The 23,149-nt window shown below is 44.4% G+C and overlaps 1 pseudogene; it reads right to left on the bottom strand.

The window, feature by feature from the left end:
- Positions 1–13,858: 13,858 nt before the first annotated feature.
- Positions 13,859–23,149, bottom strand: part of LOC134395708 (zinc finger protein 845-like) — a 29,242-nt pseudogene continuing 19,951 nt past the window's right edge.

Genomic DNA, 23,149 nt, shown 5'->3' on the forward strand with positions numbered 1-23,149 from the left:
ATAACAGATGAAATACAAACAGTTTTATTCCTAATAAAACAAATTAAAAGTTATATAAGTTGTCTAAAAAATTGCAACAGGTGCTCTCTACCAGTTTTCAGGTTCAACTCCATAATGGAGAAGAAACAGAAGCCGTTCCAACCTTTCGCTTCTTCCTTTCTCCTCTGGGTGAGATCAAAATCCCCCAACGTTTCCATTTAAACCTCTGTAGCTTGGCCCAATTCTCAGAATTTTCACCACCATCTCAGCATTCCTTGGTGTGGCAGCTACCACGGGAACGCTGCCATGTCAAAACAAGATGGCTGGCATTTCTCCAGCTGGAGGGCGGGAGTTATTTTCTCAAATTTCTCCCAAAGCCAAATTTCATAAAATAATACAGTACTATTAATATACTAAAAGCATTCAACATTAATACCATCAATGAACCACATACATAGAATAATAAGCTGTAAAAATCATCCCCCATAAAAGGCCTTAAACAGCCAATGAGCAATTCAGCCTGAGGGAGGGAATCCTACATGCCGCCACCACTAAAAAGGCCCTGCTTCATGCAGATACCTTCCAAGATGTAAAGCAACAACACCCAAATCAAAATCCCAGCTCATCAACTCTTTATAGTTGGAGGTTCTAACAGGTATGGGTCCCCTTTGATGAGAAAGAATGTGTTTGCAGAGACTGAAACTTACCACATTCCACATATGGGATGTCTTTCCTGTGCACAATCTCAAGTTCACGGGGGCTTGATTCATCATCCAAACAACCCCTACAGTGTGATCATTTATGTGACAGTTCCCCTGTACGGACACCATTATGTTCCATAAGGTTTTCTGTACAAGTGAATATATATATATATTTACGTGTTTATATGGAGACTTCCCTTTGTGCATTCTCTGAACTACAGTAAGTTCCGAACTCTGAACGCATCTCTACACATTCATAAGGCGTATCCTTCCATGAAATTTTCTTCAGAACATGGAAATACAATTAAGGTATTAAAAGCTTAATCTCACTAAAACGTACTATTAATATAGCCAAAGAAACGGAGGTTGGGTGATCCGTGTATCACATCCACTCAAAAGACCCTGTTTCATGGATTTCCTTCTGAGATGCAAAAGACCACCATAAATATGATTCTAACTGATAACGAACTAATATTGTGAAGATCAGACGAGAAAGCATTTGGATTCTTTCATGTAAAGTGTGTGGAAGATCTGAACATTGTACCACGTTCCAAGGAGATAGTGTGTGTGTGCATTCTTGTGTGCATGAATGCTGGACTCTACATCAAAATTAGAAGTACACTGGGTGCATTTTATGGCCTCCTGTTCATGAACATCTTTGTTATGTACGGTAAGGTTTGCTATGCAAGTCAACCTTTTCTCACACCCTGAGCAATTCTAGAGAGTCTCCTGTTTATGAATGCTCTGATGGTTAATAAGATGGGACTTCCGACGGAATGTTTTTGTGCACAAAGAGCATTGAAAAGGTCTCTCTCCAGTATGGATTCTTTTGTGCACGTTAAGGTTGTTGCTTTGACTGAAGCCCTTTCCACAGTCTTTGCATTGAAAGGGTTTCTCGCCTGTGTGAATTCGTTGATGTGTCTTAAGGTGTGAGCTCTGACTGAAACCTTCTCCACACTCTTCACATTTATAGGATTTCTCCCCTGTATGGCAACTGTGATGTTGATTAAGGGTTGATCTTTGACTGAAACACTTTCCACATTGTTCACATTTATAGGGTTTCTCCCCTGTGTGAATTCTTTCATGTCTTCTAAGGTTTCCATTTTGACTGAAGCTTTTCCCACATACCTTACACATGTAGGGTTTCTCTCCTGTGTGAATTCGTTGATGTATGGTAAGGTATCTTCTCTGACTGAAGCTTTTCCAACATTCTTTGCATTTAAAGGGTTTCTCCATTCTATGGTACAGTTTATGTACGATAAGGTTTAATTTTTGAGTGAACCTCTTTCCACATTCTGTACAATTATGCAGTTTCCCCCCTAAGTGAATTCGCTGGTGTATTTTAAGGACTGAATCCCATCTGAAACTCTTTCCACACACCAAACATTTATGTATCTTTCCCCTGGCATCAAGTCTTGGATGTTTCATCGATTTTTTGCTCAGAGGGTCACTTTTCACGGGCTCTGAGGTTTGGCTGGGTTCCTCCCCTGTGTGGATTCTCAAATGAGCATCAAGGCATTTTCTGGGTCTCTTTGTTTTTTGTTTTCCTTGTTCAAGGGAGACCCCACTCACTGAGGGAACAGATTTATCCTTCCTTCCCTGCGTTCTGTTTCCTGACTGCTTCCTTTTTCGAGGCTGATTGCAGACCTCCTCACTTCTAGTTCTTCTTGGTAGTGGTCCTCTCTGTTGTCTTCCCTCATCCTCACTCACCTGTACATCCTCTGATGGAATCAATAAGAGAAAACAGAGTTGAGAAGCTGGGGGATATATTATACGGTAAATGCAACTCATTTTTTAAGTTATCTGTTGGCAGGAATTTACACAAGCAAACATGAACAAAAAAACCTGACCAATATTCTGAATTTCTGGGGAAAGCCCCCAACTCAGATTGCAAATGGAAGCCCAGTGGATGCGCGAGGGCCAGATTTCCCCACAACGGCCCACCCCATTCACCATTAGCTTTTCTTTCAATGCTGCCTCCCAATCCGTTTCCATTTGAAGCTGGCCACACAGAGTCTCTGGAGCCGGTGTCTGCTCATCTGCCAGACGGGTAAAGCAACATCTTTGTTTCCTGATTCAATCAATCTTTTACAGCACAGAATCAGAATCCACACATTAAAGAAAATTCCGAAGCCTTCGGGTTTAGATACAACATTGTTCTGGGGCCATTAGTGCGGATGGGGAATTACGCTCTTTCTGGAGGTCCCGGAAAGTATGCTTTGCCTCCTCCCCCCACTATGCTGATCAGGGCCTTAAAGGTCCTCTTCATCGTACATGAACATGGCCTTTAAGGAAGCAAAACATGATTTCCAGGTGTGCCAGGAGAATTGCGCACTTTCTGGAGGCCCTGGAAAGCAGGCATTACCCCTCCCTGATACATTAACCAGGTCTTTGATGCCCCGATTGGAGCATGGGAGCATAAATGTGATTTCCCCAAGTTTAAGAACATAAGAAGAGCCATGCTGGATCAGACCGAGCGTCCATCTAGTCAAGCAGTCTGTTTACACAGTGGCAAACTAGCGATTGGCCAGGGACCAACAAGACAGGGCATGGTACAACAGCACAATCCCACCCACGTTCCCCAGCAACTGGTTGGGGACATAGCTGATTTTTCCCTCCACTCTACTGGTGGCCACAACCATTACACTACAGCCAGTGTGGTGTAGTGGGTGAAGTGTTGGACTGGGAGTACGGAGATCCTACTGGGTGATTTTGGGCAAGTCACACATGCTCAGCACAACCCACCTCGCGCGGTTATTGTTGTGAGGATAAAATGGAGGAGGATTAAGTATTCCACCTTGGGTTCCTTGGAGGTGAAAAGGCACAATATAAATGCAAAAATAAGATGACATTTCCTCATTCTTGGGGAAATTTCATTTCTCCCCCTCCCCCACAAATGGGGAGCTTCAAGGACTACTTAATAAAGCCTTTAAGGGCTCCATTAGTGCAGGGGGTGGGAAAGAAACGACAATTTCACCAAGGTTGGATTAATTGCATATTTTCTCCCTCGACTCTGCACCAGAGAGATTGGACTATGGGGCAGTATATAAATGTAATAAATAATAATAATAATAATAATAATAATAATAATAATAGCATATTTTCCCCCTCTGTGTGAATGGTTGCTGCCATTAATGCAGCTGGGAGGGGGGAAGGGGAAAGGTCAAGGTCAGGGCAGACTGGCGCCCGACTTCTCTCGGAAGGCTCCAGAGCATTCAGGCAGGGGTCAGCCCCAGCACCGGATGCATCTGCCTGGGCCCATGAAGGCCCATGGTTTGTAGCCCTATCCAAGGGTTGTCTGGTAGACAACTGAACAAACCCTGGTTTGTGCTCTCAGTCCTGGCTTGTTTGTTTCCCTCTTCATTTGCCCACTTCGTCCCTGTGTCCCAAATGCTCCTGCAAGACTGTAGTCCTGGCATGTAGAGTGGCTGGGGATTTTGTTTGTTTTTATGACTCTTGCCCACCACCTTGTAGCTTGGCAAAATAGTCCACGAAGAACTCCTAAATGTTGTGTGTTCTCATCACTAATTCTTTCATCTAAACCAGTGGTCCTGAACTGGTCCAGCTCCAAGACCCACCTTGGACTCCCAACATGGAACCCACTTTCACAATTTCCTCCATACCCAACATGGCGGCAATGCCTTTGCTATCACCCATCTGGACTGACCTCATAACCCACATTTGGGTCTCAACCCACCAGCTGAAGACCACTAATCTAAACTACTTTTCTCCTCACATGGAGTTCCTGGCGGCTACTCCTTCCCAGAAACCAACTTCTAGGGAATGAGCAGCATACTCTGACTCCATGTGATGGTTCATCCAGGATCACTGAAGGATGACCTACACTATGAGACCTCATTGCAGCTATTTTACACTGCCGTTCACACTCAACTGAGGCAGTTGTGCTTCCAACAGAATTCTAGATGTGCTACCCTATATTTCTCTCCATCTTCTCTTATCATTGACTATTTACTGGAGAACTAAGAGAACCCCAGCAGCAGAGATAAAGCTCGTAGTATTATAATAGGTCATGTTATATTATATCTGGAGACAATTTTGGGTGCTGTACTATGTATTTGAAAAAGTCAATGGAAGTCAAATTAGGCAACTTTACCTAACAGCTCTTGGCGATTAATCCTCTGAGAATGATGTTGCAGCTCCACACGGGATAACATCTTCTTCCTCCTGCGAATAGCTCTGACTCTGGGTTGACTGTGGCCTTCCGCTTCCTCCGTTGGGTGGGTTTCCTGCTGACTTTCTGCTCTTTCCAAACTTGCTGAGGCAGCTTCCAGTCCCCCACATGGGGAAAGGTTCTCTCGTTCTCCCGACACCGATGACTCTCGTGGCCCCTCCTGTCCTTGTTCTTCTGCCTTATTTTCCTCCCCATCGTCTCTGTTCATCTACTCTTCGTCAGCTGGAGAAACAAGAGAACCCCAAGGAACTGATACCTGGACTAGAGAAATGTGAGAGATGAAAAACAGGGGAGGGAGTCAATTAACTAGGGTGACTATATGGAAAAGAGGACAGGGCTCCTTTTTTAAAAAAAAAAAATTATTATTGTTTCCAAACACCAGTAAAGGAAAGACACTACAGAGCAAAATATAATACATATAGGCAGACACACATACACATACACACACACACACACACACACAGAGAGAGAGAGAGAGAGAGACCAAAAAAAGTAAAGAAAGAAAAAAAACACAAAAACAAAATGTTCTCCCAGTATTCTCCTCAGCAAAAGTATGTGACAATATTGTGTTTTTTCTTACTCTATCTCTATCAATTCCAAATCTCTAATTTGTCTCTTAACATTTTCTACATTATTGGTTGAATCCATGTGGATTTCATGTCCATTTGTAGGGTGATTACATGAAAAGGAGGACAGGGCTCTTGTATCTTTAACAGATGTATATAAAACAGTATTTCAGGAGGTGTCATTTGAATGCATGCAGCCCGTGGTGAAATTCCCTCTTCATCACAACTGTTAAAGCTGCAGGAGCCCTGTCTAGTATCACCAGATACAAAAGAGGGAATGGCTACTGCAGCTTTCATTTTTGTGATGAAGAGGGAATTGCAGCAGGTGCTACAGGCATACAAATGACACCTGCTGAATTTCCCTTTTCTGTACAACTGTAAAATATATGGTCACCCTAAATTAACTCAAGAAGGATATTTTCTCCTCAGAGACCTTATGAGAATGGAGTTCTGTGGAGAAAAGTGCTTCTGCCATCGACCTGGGGGCACTAAGAGAGGCCAAGTATCTTTATGAGATTACTGAAAATCCTTAGACAAACGCAGAACAGAAAAATCTCACTTAATGTGAACAACCTTTTAAAAAAGCAAGAATTCCAGAGACTGCCCTGATGGGTCACCCTAAGCTTGCACGTGCCGGCCTAGATGCTGGCACCAGGCCTACTTCCCTCTGTCCTGACCCCCTGCTCCTCCTGGTGTGATTCAGGGACGCTGGGGTTACAGAGCCCTGGATTTCATCCCCAGATGAACCACTGGCCAAAAGCTTTTTAAATAGTCTGAAGGCTAGAGCAGGTATTGAAGTGAACTGATATTTACTGTGTTTATTTATTTATTAAATTTTTATACCGCCCCATAGCCAAAGCTCTCTGGGCAGGTTACAAAAGTTAAAAACAGTGAACGTTAAAAAGTATACAAAATTTAAAAACATCAAAAATATAAAACCAACAGTATAAAACAATATCCATTTTAGACAACAACAGTTCTGGAGTCCATTAAAAAGCAAACAAACTCGGCATGTGTTGTTAAATGCTGTTAAATGCCTGGGAGAAGAGAAAGGTCTTCACCTGGTGCCGAAAAGATAAACTATGTTGGAGCCAGGCGAGCTTCATCTGGGAGATCATTCCATAATTGGGGGGGCCACCACTGAAAAGCCCCTCTCCCTTGCTGCCATCCTCCAAGCTTCCCACAGAGTAGGCACTCGGAGGAGGACCATAGATGTTGAGCACAGTGTGCGGGTAGGTTCATGACAACTGTTGGGGTGCAATACACATTCCATATACCACTTCCATAGTGTTTTTTCCGGCTTTTTATTCTACATTCATAATGATTCTACATAAGCTGTAGGTCTAATAGCAGCCCTACGCACTTTTAGACAGAAAAAAAGTACTCCCAGCATTCCTCAGCCAGCCATGCACAGGATTGAACCCTTAACGATTAATCAGTTAAAGGTTGCATTCCCTAGTACAAAATCCAGCAAGTCTTTTCCTTTCTCTTCTCAGGAGACAGGATAAAGCTCCACTTTAGGGCCAAGCCAGATGTTCCCTATGGTGACTACCTGACCTCCCTGTAAGCACTCACAGCCCCAATTCAATCAGAGATGTGTTCTTTATTTTTATCCTAATTTAATTTGTTTTTAATTGTGCATATTTATTGTTTTATACTGTATGTTTTTATCTGTATGCCGCTCTGAGATCTTAATAATAAAGGGCAGGATATAAATGTTTTAAATAAATAAATAAATAAATAACCGTCCTCCCAATGTGGGGGGGGGAATGAAATTTTGGTAAAATAAGTAGTGAGGGGAAAGCTTAAATCCCACCCCCTCCCGAACGTCCATGTTTCTAACCCAACTTAGGGCTGCGTGGGCTTACACAGGGGTAAGTAAAATACTTAGGAGATAGTTTCAGTTTTTTGTTAAAGAACCTAGTGAAAGGAACACCCCTAACACATCTGCAAACATGGGCCAGATCTATACCAAGCAGGACACGACACTTTGAAAACAGTTAGAAAACATTATTATTATTATTATTATTATTATTATTATTATTATTATTTATTTATTTATTTATATAGCACCATCAATGTACATGGTGCTGTACAGAGTAAAACAGTAAATAGCAAGACCCTGCCGCATAGGCTTACATTCTAATAAAATCATAGTAAAACAATAAGGAGGGGAAGAGAATGCAAACAGGTACAGGGTAGGGTAAGCAGGCACAGGGTAGGGAAAAACTAACAGTAGAAAGTAACAGTAGAAGTCTGCACAACATCAAGTTTTAAAAGCTTTAGGAAAAAGAAAAGTTTTTAGTTGAGCTTTAAGCTTTTATATTGGTTGTTTCCTGGGCCCCAACACTTGCCACTACTGTTATAAACTGTTTTAAAGCAGTAGTGTAGATACTGCCATGGGGAAAAAAATAAGCTCCTTTCACCTCTCATGCTGCCATGGGAGCGGTGACTCCTCCTGTAGTTCCTTGCCTTGCTGGTCATCTTCCTCCCTTCTAACCAGGGAGTTCCCTAACTCTGCTTTGTTTTACTTCAGATAGGCACAATCTTCCTTGAACTCACCAATATCTCCCCAAAAGCCAAGGAAGGTCTACAGCCAAGGACGGAGCCACAACCAGGAACAAAGCAGCAACCACCCCAGGTGAGGAAGAACATCTGCAACAGAGCAGCCAGTGAGTTAAATTCCAAATAAACAAACCTGGGTGGAAAGGCCCAACCCTGAAGTTCTCTTCTGGATATTCAGACTGGGTTGTTGGCTGAGTTCTTGCTGGATACAGAGAGGGATTTATAGTTTTCCACCTTCCTTCCAATCCTCACTTCTCACCTCAATGTCTTTGCTCATTTAAATGGGGCCCTCAATGTCTTTTCTCATTTAAATGGGCCCAGGTGTTGGTCATTTCTGCAGTGAAATGGAAGAGTCTACTCTACCTGGGAATAACTTTGGCTGCTATCCATAAGAAGAGCCCTGCTGGATCAGACCAAGGGTCCATCTAGTCCAGCACTCTGTTCACACAGTGGCCAAGCAGCCATTGGCCAGGGATGAACAAGCAGGACATGGTGCAACAGCACCCTCCAACCCATGTTCCCCAGCAACTGGTGCACACAGGCTTACTGGTACTGTAGGGTGCACATAGCCATTAGGACTACTAGCTATTGATAGTCTTCTCCTTCAGGATTTAATCCAACTCCCTTTTAAAACCATCTCAATTGTTGGCCCTGGGAAAATCCAGTTTGATCAAGTTCTGGAGCCCAGAACTTGGGCTCCGGTCACAGATTTACTCTGAGCCGGCTCAGAAGTCAATGTAACAGTAAGTAAGGAATCTGGGCAAGGCACCAGGACTTAGCCAAACATGCAAGCCGTTCTTTTCACAATACTTAAGAATTTATTAACAACTTAACCATCAGGGCTGTGCACGGACCCCCTGAACCGCTACGTGGCCCGATCTGGAACTTCTGAACTTGGCCCGAACCGCTTTGGGTCAATCCACCTGTCCCCCCCCTCCGCAGAGCGAGATCCGGTGTGGGGGGATTGAGATTTTGCTCCCCCGTTCCCTACTTACTTGCCTCTGTGGTGGACGGTGGAGGCAGGTAAATGGGGAAGGGGGGACAAAATGGGGGCCGGTAAGGCTAACTCTCCCTTCCCCCTTACCTGTGTCCATCACAGTCCATCGTGGGCTTCAATTGAGGCCCCGATTTCAGGCCGGAAGAGGAGGCCGCAGCTTCTTCTGGATTTAAGCCAGGGCCTAAGTTGAAGGCCGCAACAGACAAAGCTAAGCCCCCCTCCCCCCTGCCCCCTTACCTGGCTCCATCACCAGCGCTACATGGACAGTTGAGTCCCCCTCCCCCGCCCAACTTACCTGCGTCTGGAGCTCCGGATCGAGGTAAACTGCATTGCCTCGATCTGCAGCCTCCCAAACTCTATCTGTCTCCGCCTTTGTCAGAAGCGAATCAGGCCGCTCCACTATCGCTTCTATGAACTGAATTAAAGTGGAGTACAGCCCTACTCACCATTAACACACCATGAGTCCCTGAGTTATCCCAACTCCTAAATAACTGTCCAGCCGTTCCTGCAGGGCCCTGCGCATTGTCCAGGTAAACGTCTTAGGCCGCTCCTGAAATGCTGTTCACCGTCACAGGCTGCCCAACTCCCTGCTCCTTACAGCCATTCTGTCCAGCATCGCCTTCTCTTCCTAGTCTTCCCCAAATCCCTTGAAAACCTTCCTCCTTTCCTTTTTCTCCCTCCTCATCTTCTCCTCTCTCCCCTGCTCCTCTTCTAATTGCCACATCCTTCTATTCCCCCTTTCATTACCATGACAACCCATGTCACAACAGCCTGGGACACAGCATCACAAACCCCAGAAGAGAAGCCTCAACTCTCATGAGACTTCCGTCGAGGCCCAACTTATCCTGGATGTCTCACAGGATTTGAGACTCTTGGGAAAGTTGGGGTGGGGGCTGCGGACGAACCAAACAGAAAAGACCCAGCTATCGGCAGCTGCAGCAGCTGTAGCCAGGCCAAGGGAAAGGACCTCTTGCACAGGGATGGTGAGTCTGTGGAGGAGGCAACGGAAGAAGAAGAAGAGGAAGAGGAAGAGGAGGAAGAAGAAGAAGAAGAAGAAGAAGGAGGAGGAGGAGGAGGAGGAGGAGGAGGAGGAGGAGGAGGAGGAGGAGGAGGCGCTCCCAGCGGTGACAGAGGAGCAGCAGTGGAACGTGGAAGAGAAGCAGTGGTGAAGGAGAAGCAGAGGAGAAGGAGGAGGAGACAAGAACCACAGTCCATGGGCGAAGGATAGGGGGAGGGGGAGGAGGAAGAAGCTGGAGGCAGTGCACAAAGGGTGCCTTGCCCTTGCCAGGGTTCCCCCACTTTTTTCTGAGGCACACACATGGGGATTTGACTGCCCAGTCCATCGCTTTGTTTAGATGCAGCATGTGGCACATGCCGCTTGCCCAGGCTTGTTCCCTGCTCAGGCTTCCAGCACCTGCTTTTCCAACTGTGGTGCATGCCACACACGGCTTGCCTTGGCTTGCTGCCACCCAGGTCTTCAGCCAGTGCTGCCCACACTACCCTCCTTGTCCAGCCAGCAGCTGCAATGCGCACACGGCTTGATTGATTCGGCTGCCCTGGCTGCTCCCGTCTGGGCCAACAGTGAGTGCAGCCCTGTATTCCAGCTCCACACGTGCGTGGCTGTACCTGCCCCCCTTTTTTTCAAGTGGCTGCACTCCACCCATGCTCCCAGGTGGTCTCCCCTTGTTTTCATCCACTGTGGGTGTGGCCTTAGTTGGATGCTCAGTCTTGCGCCCACCCAGCACAAGAGGCCCTGGTGGAGGGGGAAAGAGATGGATTTTATTTGTGTTTTTTGCCTTCCCCTTCTTCTAATCTCCTTTTTTTCCTTTACACTTTGTCAGCTGTGATTAGGGAAGGCTAAAAGAACCCCTACATATATTTTCATAATCTGAACTGAACGATAACTCTAAAGGGTACATTTTGTGATGCTGCTGCTGCTGCTGCTGTGTTTATGAAATATAGATATACCAGTTTGAAGGGATTGCCATCTCTTTGCAACTATTCTGGCTGTGCCCATTCATCCTTTGCCCAACCGTTCTGTTAACTACTTCTTGCCTCCATCTTGCACAGCCTGTGGAAATGGGGGATAAATCCTAAAACACAAACCCAAAAAAGGCCCTTTCTTCTGAGACTTTTGGGATGATGCAAAGTGCAGCTGGGGTTGAGCTAACTGCGGCTGCCAAGAATTCAGGTTCATGGCAAACATTCCTCTTTTTCTTTCAATAAAGCCTGGTTTGGTTCATCGTACTGAAAGGGCAAAAGCAAGAAGATCCACTGAAAAATATTCCTGGGCACAGTGGGAGGAAGCGTCTTAAAACTTGTACAACAACTAAAAATAAACGTTAAATCCTGATACACTGAATGTCTCATTGTTCTTCATTTCAGTTATTTTAACATTAACATATTATGTTCAGTACGTTTGTATTATTTATTTTTTAATACATTTTCATAACGCCCAATAGCTGAAGCTCTCTGGGCGGTTCACAAAAATTAAAACCATAATAAAACACTTGTTGGTGAAGTGTAGAATTAGACATGGGACCAAGGCCACACCCCCTTGGGGGCCGGTCATCTCACAATGGTTCCAGCTTGGGGGCTGGGCACGTCTCCTTAAGGGTGGCCATATCGTCCCCCTTTTCGGTTTCCAAAATATGGTCAGCCCAGCCATCACCTCATCTTGTGGCAGTCAATTCCATTGCTTAACTATGTGCTGTGTAAAGAAGTCCTTCCTTTCATCTGTGCTGAATCTCCCATGAATCAGCTTCATCAGATGATCCCTTTGGGTTCTGGGATTATGAGAGGGGGAGAAAAATGTCTCCCTATCCGCATTCTCCACTCCTTTGTTGTATAAAGCACCACCTGACCATGGATACTCTTTCCCCTCTCACAGCTAATAAGCCCTGATAGACCTCCTCCATTAATTTGTCTCATTCTCCATTGTAAGCGAGCACATCCTGCACTTGTACACAGCCCACGTGCCCCTCTCATGAGGCTGCAACTCAATTGCTTAAAAGAAATAGCAGGGCTCTTAAAATAATAAGCTCTTGTGTATTTTTTAATAGAATACATTATATTTTTGTTGTCTCAAAATGCTTAACCACCGTGGCTTAATGTGTCATCTGAACAGAGTCAAAGTCTAGTTAAGTTAGCAAGATGCTTTTATCCCTGGTTGTTCAATTAGCCCGTTGCTCGTTAAAGGTGTGCGTGGAAAGAGCCAAAAGGTGAGCGGGGACATTCTTTTGCCCGTTTCCCCTTCCATGCGGTGACCAGGGTATTGCCAGCCCATGACATCACTCGTTCCAGGTAGGGAAGGTGCTTCTTGTAGAGGTTTAGCTTTAACACATGGACAATCCAGTCCAAGTGTCTCACAATGTTTGATGTGGCCAACTCACTCAGAGAAATACGGTAATCTAAATTTTCAACCTGTGACCATTTTTGTTTAAAGGGAGCAACAAAGACTATAACAGATAAAATACAAACACAGTTTTATTACAAATCAAACAAATTAAAAGTTTCATAAGACGTCTAAAAAACAGCAAAAGGTACTCTACCAGGTTTACAGTTCAACTCCATAATGGAGAAAAAACAGAAGCCGCTCCAACATTTTGCTTCTTCCTCTCTCCTCTGGGTGAGTTCAAAATCCCCCAACGTTTCCATTTAAACCACTATAGCTTGGCCCAATTCTCAGAATTCTCACCACCATCTCAACATTCCTTGGTGTGGCTGCTGCCACGGGAACGCTACCATGACAAAACAAGATGGCTGGCATTTCTCCAGCTTGGGGGCGGGGAGTTATTTTCTCAAGTTTCTTCCAAAGCCAAATTTCATAAAATGATACAGTACTATTAATATACTAAAAACATTCAGATAAAACATGCAATTAATACCATCAATGAACCACATACATAGAATATTAAGCTGTAAAAATCATCCTCCATAAAATGCCTAAAAGAGCCAATGAGCCATTTAGCCTGAGGGAGGGAATCCTACATGCCGCCACCACTAAAAAGGCCCTGCTTCATGCAGATACCTTCCAAGATTTAAAGAAACAACACCCAAATCAAAATCACAGCCGATCAACTCTTTATATTAGAAGGTTCTAACAGGAATGTGTCCTCTTTGATGAGAAAGAATGTGTTTGCAGAGACTGAAACTTACCACATTCCACATATGGGATGTCTCTCCTGTGCACAATCTCAAGTTCACGGGGGCTTGATTCATCATCCAAACAACCCCTACAGTGTGATCATTTATGTAACTTTTCCTCTGTACGGATACCAAGATGTTCCGTAAAGTTTTCTGTACAAGTGAATATATATTTTTACGTGTTTATATGGAGACTTCCCTGTGTGCATTCTCTAAACTGCAGTAAGTTCCGAACTCTGAACGCATCTCTACACATTCATAAGGCATATCCTTCCATGAAATTTTCTTAAGAATATGGAAATACAATTAAGGTATTAAAAGCTTAATCTCACTAAAATGTACTATTAATAAAGCACAAGAAACAGAGGTTGGGTGATCCATGTATCACATCCACTCAAAAGACCCTGTTACATGGAATTCCTTCCGAGATGCAAAAGACCTCCTGTTTATGAAAACCTTGGTTATGTACGGTAAGGTTTGCTATACAAGTTAACCTTTTCTCACACCCTGAGCAATTCTAGAGAGTCTCCTGTTTATGAATGCTCTGATGGTTAATAACTTGGGACTTGGGACGGAATGCTTTTGTGCATGAAGAGTATTGAAAACGTTTCTCTCCAGTATGGATTTTTTTGTGCACATTAAGGTTGTTGCTTTGACTGATGCCCTTTCCACAGTTTTTGCATTGAAAGGGTTTCTCACCTGTGTGAATTCGTCAATGTCTCTTAAGGGATGAGATCAGGTTGAAGGTCTTTCCACATTCTTTACACTAAAAATGTTTCTTCCCTGAGTGAGTTTTTTGATGTCTCTTAAGGGATGAGCTCTGACTGAAGTCTTTTCCACACTCTTCACATTTATACGGTTTCTCCCCGGTATGGCACCTGTGATGTTTTTTAAGGTGTGATTTACGGTTGAAGCTTTTTTCGCATTGTTTACATTTATAGGGTTTCTCCCCTGTATGGCACATGCGATGTTGCTTAAGGGTTGATCTTTGATTGAAACACTTTCCACATTGTTCACATTTATAGGGTTTCTCCCCTGTATGGCACATGCGATGTTGCTTAAGGGTTGATCTTTGACTAAAACACTTTCCACATTGTTCACATTTATAGGGTTTCTCCCCTGTATGGCACATGCGATGTTGCTTAAGGTTTGATCTTTGACTGAAACACTTTCCACATTGTTCACATTTATAGGGTTTCTCCCCTGTATGGCACATGCGATGGTGCTTAAGGTGTGATCTTTGACTGAAACACTTTCCACATTGTTCACATTTATAAGGTTTCTCCCCTGTATGGCACATCTGATGTTGTTGAAGGTGTGATTTACGGTTGAAGCTTTTTTCGCATTGTTCACATTTATAGGGTTTCTCCCCTGTATGGCACCTCAGATGTTGCTTAAGGTATGATTTTTGGGTGAAGCCTTTTCCACACACTTCACATTTATAGGGTTTCTCCCCTGTGTGAATTTGTTTATGTCTTCTAAGGCTTGCATTTTGACAGAAGCTGTCCCCACATTCCTTACACATGTAGGGCTTCTCTCCTGTGTGAATTCGTTGATGTCTGGTCAAGTATACTTTCTGACTGAAGCTTTTCCCACATTCTTTGCATTTAAAGGGTTTCTCCATTCTATGGTACAGTTTATGTATGATAAGGTTTAATTTTTGAGTGAACCTCTTTCCACATTCTGTACAATTATGCAGTTTTCCCCCTAAGTGACTTTGCTGATGTATTTTAAGGACTGAATCCCATCTGAAACACTTTCCACAGACCAAACATTTATGCATCTTTCCCTTGGCATCAAGCCTTGGATGTTTCATCGATTTTTTGCTCAGAGGGTCACTTTTCACAGGCTCTGAGCTTTGGCTGGGTTCCTTCCCTGTTTCGATTCTCAAAGGAGCATCAAGGCACTTTCTGGGTCTCTTTGTTTTCTGCTTTCCTGGTTCAAGGGAGACCCCACTCACAGAGGGAACGGATTTATCCTTCCTTCCCTGCATACCGTTTCCTGACTGCTTCCTTTTTTGAGGCTGATTGCAGCCCTCCTCACTTCTAGTCCTTCTTGGTGGTAGTCCTCTATGTTGTTTTCCCTCATCCTCACTCTCCTGTACATCCTCTGATGGAATCAATAAGAGAAAACAGAGTTCAGAAGCTTAGGGATAAACAATAGGATAAATACATCTCAATTTTTAAGTTATCTGTTGGCAGGAATGAAGTTTTTGCTTGTTTAGGTAAATTTACCCAAGCAAACATGAACAAAAAAACCTGACCAATATCCTGAATTTCTGGGGAAAGCCCCCAACTCTGATGGCAAAAGGAAGTCCAGCGGATGTGCGAGGGCCAGGGATGTGAGAAGGCCAGATTTCCCCACAACGGCCCACCCCATTCACCGTTAGCTTTTCTTTCAATGCTGCCTCCCAAGCTGTTTCCATTTGAAGCTGGCCAAACAGGGTCTCTGGAGTCGGTGTCTGCTCATCTGCCAGACGGGTAAAGCAACATCTTTGTTTCCTAATTCAATCAATCTTTTACAGCACAGAATCAGAATCCACACATTAAAGTAAATTCCAAATCCTCAGGGTTTAGATACAACATTGTCCTGGGGCCATTAGTGCAGATGGGGAATTGCGCACTTTCCAGAGGCCATGGAAAAAGACCTTTGCCTCCACCCTCGCATCCACTATGCTGATCAGGGCCTTCAATGTCCTCTTCATTGTGCAGGAAGATGGCCTGTAAAGCAGCAAAACATAATTTCCGGAAGTGCCAGGAGAATTGTGCACTTTCTGGAGGCCCTGGAAAGGAGGCACTTCCTTTCCCTGACACATTAACTGGGTCTTTGTGGCCCTGATTGGAGCAGGGGAGCATAAATAAGATTTCCCCAAGGTTAAGAACATAAGAAGGGCCATGCTGGATCAGACCGAGGGTCCATCTAGTCAAGCACTCTGTTTACACACTGGCCAACCAGCCATTGGCCAGGGACCAACAAGACAGGACATGGGACAACAGCACCCTCCCACCCATGTTCCCCAGCAACTGGTTGGGGACATAGCTGATTTTTCCCTCCACTCTAGTGGTGGCCACCACCACTACACTACAGCCAGTGTGGTGTAGTGGCTGAAGTGTTGGACCTGGAGTCCAGAGATCCTACTGGGTGACTTTTGGCCAGTCACAGACTCTCAGCCCAACCTACCTCACAGGCTTGTTGTTGTGAGGATAAAATGGAGGAGGAGGGTTAAGTATGCCACCTTGGGTTCTTTGGAGGGAAAAACAAGCAATATCAATGCAAAAATAATATGAGATTTCCCCAGTCTTGGGGAAATTGTATTTCTCCCCCTCTCCCACCAATGGGGAGCTTCAAGGACCATTTAATAAAGCCTTTAAGGGCTCCATTGGTGCAGGAGGTGGGAAAGAAAAAGGCCATTTCACCAAGGCTGGATTAATTGCATATTTTCTCCCCCCAGTCTGGACCAGAGAGATTGGACTATGGGGCAGTATATAAATGTAGATAATAATAATAATAATAATAATAATAATAATAATAATAATAATAATAATATAGCATATTTCCCACCACTGTGTGAATGGTGTCTGCCATTAATGCAGCTGGGAAGCGGGAAGAGGAAAGGTCAAGGTCAGGGCAGTCTGGTGCCCGACTGCTCTCGGAAGGCTCCAGAGCACTAAGGCAGGGGTCACTCCCAGCACCGGATACTTCTGCCTGGGCCCATGAAGCCCCATGGTTTGTAGCCCTATTCAATAGGGGTTTGCACGGACCCCCCCGCTCCGCTTCACTTGCAGATCCACCATTTTCTGGATCGGGCCGCTCTGCCCCACCCCCGCTCTGCCCACTTCCGCTCCGCTCCGCTCGGAGCTCCGGATCCAGATCGGGAGCTCCCTTTTTTTCCCCCATAGGCTTGCATTGAAAGCTAAAAAATTATACAACTTTTTTTCTGTTCAAGTTAGAAACCTCACGTTTGGCACCATGACACCTCATGGGGGTATACACACGCACGCCAAGTTTCAAAGCAATCCCATCATCCCCTGATTTTTGGGGAATTTTTGAAAATCGGGCACCCCATTCACACCCCTTTCCATAGCTCCGTCAATTTGCACGTTAGAAACCTCAAACACGCCACCATGAAAGCTTATCCAGGGATACATACGCACGCCAAGACTTAAGGCAGTCCCATCATCCCCTGTTTTTTGGCGGGGCTTAAACCTGCAAAATTTGGAACTTCCAAAACTCGAAGTGAGCGCAGGAAGGACTTCTCCCCTAAGTCAAAGCCACACACACACAACATCCCTGTGAGGTGGGCAGGGGAGGAGGGAGGGAAGGCAGGCAGGCATGCAGCTGGCAGTTCTGGGGGCATAAGGAAGTGAGCCAAGGATAAGCCAGTAATGCATATAAAATGGAATAAATCAATAAACAAAGGAGGGGTGGAATTAAAAGCAGCAGTGTTGCTCAATAAACACCAAGAAGAATTTTTTTAAAAAGGCTATATCTGTCTTTTACCAGCAATAGGGGGACGTGCCTGGGGGAGGGGGAAGCAGCTGCCAGTTCAACTCAAGACAGCCATTGCTTCACCAACAGCTCTGAGATTGAGAAGTAAACGCTCACTTCAACTCATAATAGGCATCGCTCCACCACTAAGAAGTAAACACTCACTTCGACTCATAATAGGCATTGCTCCACCATTTTACTCTCTTTGGAAGGCTCTAATGGCCTTCCAGTGCAGGAGAGAGTGGGGGCACGTCCACGATGAGATGCCCTAGGGGAGCTCATCCCCTTGCACCACATCTTTTCAGTTGTTCCCCAAAGTTAGGGTGGGTAGCAGTGCTGTGTTTCTATCTCTTATTCTTGGCTTAGTATATGATTTCAGGTTGTGTTTGTGCATTTGGTGGGGCTACTGTTTTAAAAAAACACTGGGAAAAGCCCGTTCAGATGAAGAAAGAGAAGTTTCCCAGAATTCCAAGTTACCCGTTTTGCCTATGCCCTCCTCTAACTTTGGGATCATGTGATCATGACCGGGAGCTGACTCTGCCCCTCAGCCCTTTGAAAAAGGTATTTTTCCCGCCGATTTTTTAAAAAATTCTAGCGCGCGACCCGCATGACGCAGAGAGGTGAGAGTAGTCTCAAAATGACCCCCATCCACGACTCTCTGTGCACAAGAATTTTCAGAACGATAGCTTAAAAACCAACCCAGTTATGCCCGAGTCTTTCCCTCAATGCAATCCTATGGGCGAAAAGCCGAAAACGCCGTTTGAGCCGCGCGGTTGACCCGATTTTCAAAAAAATATAGCACGCGACCCGCATGATGCAGAGAAGTGAGAGTAGTCTCAAAATGACCCCCATCCACGACTCTCTGAGCACAAGAATTTTCAGAACGATAGCTTCAAAAAGAACGTAGTTATCCGCGATTATTTGCCGCAATGCAATCCTATGGCGAAATGTTTTCAAGATGGCGATCGGAGCGCTCAGCGGAAAGAGAAGCGCTCCGAAAATGGCCGCTTCTCTTCGCCTTGCTTCTAGGGGTCCGCGCTCCGCTCCTACTCCGCCTCTGGGTAAGGCGGAGCAGGCCAATCCGCTACTGCTTCTACGCTCCTAATCGGAGCGGATCACACCCCTAGTATTCAAGTGTTCTCTGGTAGACAACTGAACACACCCTGGTTTGTGCTCTCAATCCTGGCTTGTTTGTTTCCCTCTTCCTTTGCCCACTTCGTCCCTGTGTCCCAGATGCTCCTGCAAGACTGTAGTCCTGGCATGTAGAGAGGCTGGGGATTTTGTTTGTTTTTAATTTGAACTCCTCAACGTTGTGTATTCTCATCATTAATTCCTTCATCTAAACCAGTGGTCCATAACCAAGTTCCAGTTCCAAGACCCACTTTGGACTGCCAACCTGCAACATGGAACCCACTTTCTCAATTTCCTCCATGCCCAACATGGCGGCAATACCTTTGCTATGAACAATCTTGACTGACTTCATAACCCACTTTTGGGTCACGACCCACCAGTTGTAGAACACTCATCTAAACTACTTTTCTCCTCACATGGAGTTCCTGGTCAGTGCTCGTTCCAGGAAACCAACTCCTAGGGTATAAGCAGCATACTCTGACTCCCTGTGATGGTTCATCTGGGATCGCTGAAGGATGACCTACTCTGGGAGACCTCATCAAAGTTATTTCACACTGCCGTTCACACTCAACTGAGGCAGTTGTGCTTCCAACAGAATTCTAGTTCTGCTACCCTGTATTTCTCCCCATCTTCTCTTATTTACTATTTACTGGAGAAGTAAGAGAACCCCAGCAGCAGAGATAAAGCTGGTAGAATTACACTATATTATATTGGTAGTATTATATTATTATATTACATTACATTCAATTACATTATATTATATTATTATACTTGGAGACAATTTTGGGTGCTGTACTATGTATTTGAAAAAGTCAGTAGATGTCAAATTAGGCAACGTTACCTAACATCTCTTGGGGATTAATCCTCTGAGAATGATTTTGCATCTCCACATGGGATAACATCTTCTTCCTCCTGTGAATAGCTTTGACTCTGGGTTGACAGGGTCCTTCCGCTTCCTCTGTTGGGTGGGTTTCCTGCCGACCTTCTGCTCTTTCCAAACTTGCTGAGGCAGCTTCCAGTCCCCCACATGGGGAAAAGTTCTTTCGTACTCCCGACACTGATGACTCTCGTGGCCCCTCCTGTCCTTGTTCTTCTGCCTTATTTTCCTCCCCATCGTCTCTGTTCATCTACTCTTCGTCAGCTGGAGAAGCAAGGGAATCCAAAGGAACTGATACCCTGGACTAGAGAAATGTGGGAGATGGAAAAACGAGGGGGGACTCAATAAAGTAGGGTGACCATATGGAAAAGAGGACAGTGCTCCTTTTTTAAAAAATCCTTTTTTCTTTTTCCAAACACCAATAAAAGAAAGACACTACAGAGCAAAGTATAATTCATACAGGCAGACAGACACACACACACACACACACACACACACACACACACACACAGAGAGAGAAAGAAACCAAATTAAGCAAAGAAGAAAACACACAGAAAAAACCACAAAAACAAAATGCTCTTCCAGTATTCTCCACAGCAAAAGTATGTGACAATATTATGGTTTTTCTTAATCTTTCACTATCAAATCCAAATCTCTGATTTCTCTCTTAACATTTTCTACTTTATTGGTTGAATCAATGTGGATGTCAAGTCCGTTTGTAGTGAGGGTAAGATGAAAAGGAGGACAGGGCTCCCGTATCTTTAACAGATGTATATAAAATGGAATTTCAGCAGGTGTTATTTGTATGCATGCAGCTCTTGGTGAAATTCCCTCTTCATCACGACAGTTAAAGCTGCAGGAGCTCTGCCTAGTATGACTACATACAAAAGAGGGAAGGGCTACTGCAGCTTTCACTATTGTGATGAAGAGGGAATTTCAGCAGGTGCTGCAGGTATACAAATGACACCTGCTGAATTTCCCTCTGTCCTGACCCTCTGCTCCTCCTGGTGTGATTCAGGGATGCTGGGGTTACAGAGCCCTGGATTTCATCCCCAGATGAACCACTGGTCAAAAGCTTTTTAAATAGTCTGAAGGCTAGAGCAGGTATTGAAGTGCACTGATATTTACTGTATGTATGCATTTATTTATTTATTAAATTTATATACCGCCCCATAGCCAAAGCTCTCCGGGAGGTTTACAAAAGTTAAAAACAGTGAACATTAAAAAGTATATAAAATTAAAAACATCAAAAATATAAAACCAACAATATAAAACAGTATCCTTTTTAGACAACAACAGTTCTGGGGTCCATTAAAAAACAAATAAACATAGCATATATTGTTAAATGCTGTTAAATGCCTGGGAGAAGAGAAAGGTCTTGACCTGGGGCTGAGAAGATAAACAGTGTTGGGGCCAGGCGAGCCTCATGTGGGAGATCATTCTATAATTGGGGGGCCACCACTGAAAAGGCCTTCTATCTTGCTGCCATCCTCCGAGTTTCCCTCAGAGTAGGCACTCGCAGGAGGACCTTAGACGTTGAGCGCAGTTTACGGGTAGGTTCATGATAACTGTTGGAGCGCAATACACATTCCATATACCACTTCCATAGTGTTATTTCCGGCTTTTTATTCTACATTCTACATTGTACATTGATGGTGCTATATAAATAAATATTATTATTATTATTATTATTATTATTATTATTAATTTATATAGCACCATCAATGTACATGGTGCTGTAACATTCGTAATGATTCGACATAAGCTGTAGGTCTAATAGCAGCCCTACGCACTTTTAGACAGAAAAAAAGTCCTCCCAGCATTCCTCAGCCAGCCATGCACAGGATTGAACCCTTAACGATTAATCAATTAAAGGTTGCATTCCCTAGTATAAAATCCAGCAAGTCTTTTCTTTTCTCTTCTCAGGAGACAGGATAAAGCTCCACTTTAGGGCCAAGCCAGATGTTCCCTGTGGTGACTACCTGACCTCCCTGTAAGCACTCACAACCCTAATTCAATTAGAGATGTGTTCTTTATTTTTATCAGAACTGTCCTCTCAATGTGGGGGCGGGGATGAAATTTTGGTAAAATAATAAGTGAGGGGGAAGCTTAAATCCCAACCCCTCCTGAACGTCCATGTTTCTAACCCAACTTAAGTAAAGGAACCTTGACAAAAGGAACATGTCTGCAAACATGGGCCACTGGGCCAGATCTATACCAAGCAGGACACGACACTTTGAAAACAGTTGGAAAACTGTATATTGCGTGTTTCCTGGGCCCCAACACTTCCCACTACTATTATGAACTGTTTTAAAGCAGTAGTGTAGATCCTGCCATGAGAAGAAGAAAAAAGCTCCTTTCACCTCTCCTGTAGTTCCTTGCCTTGCTGGTCATCTTCCTCCCTTCTAACCAGGGAGTTCCCTAACTCTGCTTTGTTTTACTTAAGAGAGGCACAATCTTCCTTGAACTCACCAATATCTCCCCAAAAGCCAAGGAAGGTCTACAGCCAAGGACGGAGCCACAACCAGGAACAAAGCAGCAACCACCCCAGGTGAGGAAGAACATCTGCAACAGAGCAGCCAGTGAGTTAAATTCCACATAAACAAACCTGGGTGGAAAGGCCCAACCCTGAAGTTCTCTTCTGGATATTCAGACTGTGTTGTTGGCTGAGTTCTTCCATGATCCAAAGAGGGATTTATAGGTTTCCTCCTTCCTTCCAATCCTCACTTCTCACCTCAATGTCTTTGCTCATTTAAATGGGGCCAGGTGTTGGTCATTTCTACAGTGAAATGAAAGGGTCTACTCTACCTGGGAATAACTTTGGCTGCTATCCATAAGAACATCAGAATTGCCCTGCTGGATCAGACCAAGGGTCCATCTAGTCCAGGACTCTGTTCACACAGTGGCCAACCAGCCATCGGCCAGGGATGAACAAGCAGGAGATGGTGCAACAGCACCCTCCCACCCATGTTCCCAAACAACTGGTGCACACAGGCTTATTGCCTCAAATACTAGAAATAGCACACAACCATCAGGGCTAGTAGCCATTGGTAGTCTTTGCCTCCAGGAATTTATCCAACCCCCCTTTGAAGCCATCCAGATTGGTGGCCATCACAACAACTTGTGGTAGTGAATTCCATAATTATTTATTTATTTATTACATTTTTATACCGCCCAATAGCTGAAGCTCTCTGGGCGGTTCACAAAAGTTAAAACCACAGTAAAACACCCAACAGGTTAAAACACAATTATGAAATACAGTATAAAAAGCGCAACCAGGATAAAACCACACAGCAAAGTTGATATAAGATTAAAATACAGAGTTAAAACAGTAAAATTTAAATTTAAGTTAAAATTAAGTGTTAAAATACTGAGTGAATAAAAAGGTCTTCAGCTGGCGACGAAAGCAGTACAGTGTAGGCGCCAGGCGGACCTCTCTGGGGAGCTCATTCCACAACCAGGGTGCCACAGTGGAGAAAGCCCTCCTCCTAGTAGCCACCTGCCTCA

This window comes from Elgaria multicarinata, chromosome 3, assembly GCF_023053635.1.
Source record: "Elgaria multicarinata webbii isolate HBS135686 ecotype San Diego chromosome 3, rElgMul1.1.pri, whole genome shotgun sequence".
Lineage (NCBI taxonomy): Eukaryota > Metazoa > Chordata > Lepidosauria > Squamata > Anguidae > Elgaria > Elgaria multicarinata.